This window comes from Bactrocera latifrons, unplaced genomic scaffold (genome assembly GCF_001853355.1).
Source record: "Bactrocera latifrons isolate USDA-ARS-PBARC rearing strain unplaced genomic scaffold, ASM185335v1 scaffold_52, whole genome shotgun sequence".
NCBI lineage: Eukaryota > Metazoa > Arthropoda > Insecta > Diptera > Tephritidae > Bactrocera > Bactrocera latifrons.
In genome coordinates this window covers 1,484,604-1,490,177 of record NW_017537179.1, presented here as the reverse complement: position 1 = coordinate 1,490,177, position 5,574 = coordinate 1,484,604, and the positions used below count along the sequence as shown (strand labels likewise).

Genomic DNA, 5,574 nt, shown 5'->3' with positions numbered 1-5,574 from the left:
AAGCTACCTTGGACCGAAGCTACGTTTATCGGTGGTAAAAAATGTTCTCAGAAGGCCGAGAGATGTGACAAAAATTGGCTTTTGCACCACGATAACGCCCCTGCTCACACATCGTTGCTTATGCGCGACTTTTTGGCCAAAAACATCACACTAATGATGCCGCAGCCACCGTATTCCCCAGATCTGGCCCCCTGTGACTTTTTCTTGTTCCCTAAACTGAAGAGGCCCATGAAAGGACGACGTTACGCTTCTCTTGACGAGATAAAGACGGCATCGAAGGTTGAGCTGAAGAAGATAAAAAAAATGATTTTTTGAAGTGCTTCGAATATTGGAAAAACCGTTGGCACAAGTATATAATATCTCATGGGGATTACTTTGAAGGGGACAAAGTAGATATTCATGAATAAATAAATAATTTTTGAAAAAAACGCAAAATTCGCGATACTTTTTGAACACACCTCTTCTATTCGTATATCGGTAATTAGCGGCGTTGCAGTAGCAGCAGGGACATTTACTCATTTCTCCGCTGGCTTATTGCCAATTCATTTAGCTGCTTTTGTTGCCGCCTTTTATCTCTTCCTACGAAACAGTTGATATAAAACCACCAATATTGGTCGCTTAAATATACATAAATGTTTACCAATAACACCGAACATATATATATAGACACATACATAAACATGTTTAAATTAACTGGCACTTTCAGATGTAATCGTAAACTGTGGCCTGGAGCTTCATCACCACAAGGCAACTTTGCTGGCGTTTTCTGGTATTTCCTTTTGACTTATTATTTATTGCTCGCTTTCTCTGACGTCGTATTTCCATACATTTCAAAGTGCACACATATCTATAGAAAGAGTCTTTTCGTTAAACGCATTTGGCTGGAACTATTACGGAGGTAAAGGGCGTTCAAGGAATAATGTTTTAGTTTTTCAATGTATAAGCGGCGTTTATTGGAATATAACATTTTTTCCAGAAAATAAATTGCTTTTCTATAGTTGACGTTTACGCAATGTTTGCTTTGATCTCCCGCGTTGCCTATTATAGCCTGACGGCTATGATGGCAACTTGCAACGAAATTTTTCGCATATTACACAAGAAATGACCTACAGGTATAATGTAGTGGGAACGTTAAATATTTTCTTAGTTTTTTGGCTTTCATTAAAGCCCAAATATTCTCATTGAATCCACAATCAGGGTTTTGTGTTTGGAATCACTGTCTTCTTGCAGTATTCAATCATAGTTATTTTTGCGGAAAAATATTTCAGCTGACATCAGTGAAGCCCTTTTAATATAATTGTATCATTCTAACGGAAATTATGTTTTCTGAGAAAACAATCAAAACCACAAATCTTTGAGCAGATAAACATCCATAAGCATGCGCCTTTGATGATGCCTAACGAATAAATGTTTGTCCTTCGCTTAGCCAAACACCTCTCAAGGGGCTAAAATATAAAGTTTCTCCATAAAGTTCAATCACTGTTAATATTTTCCCATGGCCAATGCATCCCATTTTCAATGTGGGTTTTTGAAAGTAGGGGTTTGATTACAGTACTGCTGCGGTTGATTTTAGAACTCTGAATTCTGTCCTGTATTATATTTGGGCATTTGCCGTTTTCCCGTATTTTAATCAGCTCTTTTTTAACTTCTCTTAGACTGGGGAGTGATTACTTCTCAAAACCAATAGCGTTGTCCTCACTTTAGATGTCACGTGAATCTTAAATCCTCCTGGCTTCTTTTCTAAGCTTTCAGTTCCTCTATAATGGTCAGACCATCTTTTCCCAAATGTTCAACTCGTACGACGTGATACTTAAACTGACCGAAGCTGAGACATTCCGAATAAGCATTTTATAAAAATGCCTTTTAAATTTAGTCAGATATGCCATAGTAGGCTTTTAACTGTAAAGAGTGTTTCAATAAGAACAAAATGGTGTTGAAATGAAAGAAATACTAAAATTTGGTCAAAAAGGGTTTTTTTTGGTCATTCAGATAATTTTATGTAATTTATGATTTGAGCAATCCACCCATTTACGTCAATTTTCGATGACCCTGTGCAGTATTTCGGCTGGAATGGTGTTTATGAGCTCCTAGAGCGTTGCTGGTTAACTATCGTAATCTTTTGACTCAACACTTACCAGAGAAAATAATCTATAAGTGTTAAATATCATTTGACTGGACCATATCTCGATATTAATGAGTCGCTAAACTTTGCCCAGACGTGAAGTACGAAGCGGCGCATGGTGTAGTGGGATTTCAGAGATTTTTTTCAAATTACGGGAAAAAGTTAGTCAATATCATGTTATAAAGCTTGCTATTAATAGCACCGGTATTTTCTGTCTCATTTCGAAAGAAATTATCCTGGTAGACATCCGTGTTGGTAGACCCTGTATTTTATCCGTAAACGTTTGATTGATAGTTTCAGCTAGTATACAGGTTAAAAAATAAAAGAAATCGTAATTTTTTTGTTTGATCGGAATACGGGTACAAAACCATGTCGCCAATTGATGGAATGACTTGAGCTAAAAATGAGAATATAATTTTGAGGTTACTATCCCTACAAGCCAGATATCGGTTAAGTCAACGGTTAAATTACCAGAAGACTTTTCGTTCGACTTTTTCTTACGTATCAATCTTGTGAGTCAAAAGGTGTGTGTGTGTTAGCTTTCGCGTTAATTCCTTCAATGTATTGGACCGTGTATTGCTGGGATGTTAAACAAAATTAGACTTCACATTTGGTATTACTAGATTATATCGTTAATTAGCTGTATTAAGTCAAACACCTCATCGAGCTCTTTAGTGCTATCAGCACTCTCTGAGTGTCCATAGTTACTGGATCTTAGCAACCAACTTGAACTTCGAGAATTTGAAACTCAAAGCATCAAATAGCAATTGCTGTCAAAAGGAAAACTTAAAAGTTTCACAAGCAGAATACATCTAAGGTCTATCCGCGGACTACCTGGGGTACTTTTCGCCCGATACGTTTTCTTAGTCAATTCACACACTATCGTTAATCCATTACTCCTTCTAAGTTCCACAGAACCTTAAAACAGATGAACGATAAATCGAATTTACTTTTTCTAATTGATTTGTTTTACAATACAGATGACCCTATTTACCAAAATACTGCATTTGGACTTTATATGTATAATGATGATGTATAAGTGCCATTGAAGAGTAGTGGGAATCAAGTGGAAGTAGGTCTACTGCTCCGAAGCGCAGCAACATGGGAACATGTCGGATCTTCACTGTGTTTTCGTGGCTGTCGGAAATTAAAAATCTAACTGTTTGCCAGTAATCGAAGTTGTTTGGTAGAGCAGGGGTAGAATATTCTCAGTATTTTGTTTATGACTGTTTTGCACTTGCGGCGTCAAGTCTGAAAGACATATGTAGGTCTGACGGCTTATTAAAATGATTTTCTGACCTTGAATGGCCTTATTATATCAGTACATAACAAACATGATGATTTCTGGATAAAGCGTGACTCAAGTGGGAAAGGACTAAGTTTGTGTGTAACCAATTTTCCAACTGTGACATAGTATAGTAGAAATGTTATGTTATGAATAAAATTTTTTTTTTTAATTGGTTGAGTTTTTCCTGGTAAATGCGATTTCCTGGTAGATAGGAGGTGCCATGCGTTTTGTTTAATTTTTACATCGCTCTCCTGTCACCTTAACTGTGTGAGGTCATTATTTAGCGAGTTATCGAAGTCACGCCCACTTTTTGAAATTTTTGTTTCTACAGACGCCTCTCACTATATTGATTTCCTGTACCATCAAACGTACTTGCAAGTTTCGATTTCTCCCATCTACAATACCAAACTCCCTTGGATGCTAAGGGCATATCCAAATTTATCAAGATACCTCAATATGTCAATAAAAGACATAAATTCACTTTGAATTCATCTTGATTCGTCTTTTTGATCATTCAATCTTACTCACAATTGTTTAAACCGGTACTTTCGGGTCAAAAAAAAAAATAAGCATTTACTTTATATAACGCGTAACACTGACGTAGAGGAAAACATTCGTTGTGAAATTTTAGTAGAATAACAATAAAATTTACAATATCTATTTATTTCTTACTACTCTTAATATTTTTCTTTCATTGCAACACATTTTACTACCATTTATAATATTTCAGGAGTAGACTGCTTTGCAACGACTTGAGAGTTTGACATTTAATTAGAAATTTCAAGTTTAAAATATAAATGTTTGTTTATAAAAAGTTTATTTAAATAATAAAACGCTGAAGTAAAACACCCGCATTGCGGAATGTCGCAATGGACGCAGAGGAGGTAAACTCAATTTCCAGCTTTGCTTCAGGAACCTCTCCTATGTCAACACAGCGTAAATATGCATAATATAACAGCAGGTCTTAAGTTGCACAAGAGGTCGAAGCAAATAATTTTACCTACAAAAATGTATACCGAACGAGAGAAGCTGCGTCAAATGGAGATTTCGGAACCACTGCCCAGCTCAGCGCTGCAAGACCTCTGCCTTCAGCAAACAAGGCAAGTCAAAACGAACCGCAATTGTGAAAAGCCAAAATCATCGAAACGGAATACCAACAAAGCGGTATTGCGACCAAATCAACTGACGTTGGGCAGTACACAAGAAGTCCCTCTGGCGGTAAAAGTCTTCGATGAATGTGTGTTGCCAGAGCTTAAGGCAAACTTACCGCAATCAAAGTCGACTATTGACGGTGTACTTAGCATTGAGTTGCAACCAAGCGTGGACGGCACTCAGCGCTCTTACGCCAGTATTTACGAAATACCACCCGCGGCTCAGACTTGGCGGCGGAGCGATTGTTTCAAAGGTCGCAGCGAAGAAGGGTTTTTGAATGAAATAATGAAGGAGATTAATATGCGAAGCGCATCGGCCACTTATATCATTTCAACGCCAGACAACTGCAAACCCATGAAGTAAGAAGCGCCGCCGATGGATAATGGTGGCGTCGCGGGGTAAAAGCGCATGAATAATATAACTGCGAAATGCAAGTACATACTTTCAGCAAAATATGCACACAAAATGAACAGACGTATTTACCATTTCATTGCATATTTACGAATAAAACGAGAAATACCAAACACCTATTTGTGCATGAGTATTTATAGTATTTATTTCTGGTCACTCGATATTTCTTTATCTACATAAAACTATGCATGATCTTTAATATGGACATTTTAATATCTCTATGGGTGCCAGACATACATACACGTTAATTTTCATTGGAATTTCATCAAAGTCATACGAATATGACGAGCGCTGTAAGCGAATTATGGTAAACTTGACAATGGTCTGTCAGTCAGTCAGTCGTTGGTTTTCATCATGACATTAGTGGTATGCAATAAAGTCAAAAAAAGACGAATGACCAAGTCACTCAAGTGTTCGTGGAAAGTTGCATTGGCAGATAGGACATAGGGAATTCTAGAAATATTTGAAAAAGGCAAAAGTTCACGCACATGTTTGCATTTGTGGTAAGATACCATGGAGATTACTAAACCAGATGTGAAAACTAACTAACTAGTTTCCAGCTAATATTTGTTCATTAAAATCAAATTAGTCGTAAAGTATG

General features: G+C 37.0%; 1 pseudogene; it reads left to right on the top strand.

The window, feature by feature from the left end:
• Nucleotides 1-4,204: 4,204 nt before the first annotated feature.
• On the top strand, nt 4,205-5,072 carry LOC108974020 (annotated as a pseudogene).
• Nucleotides 5,073-5,574: the final 502 nt, after the last annotated feature.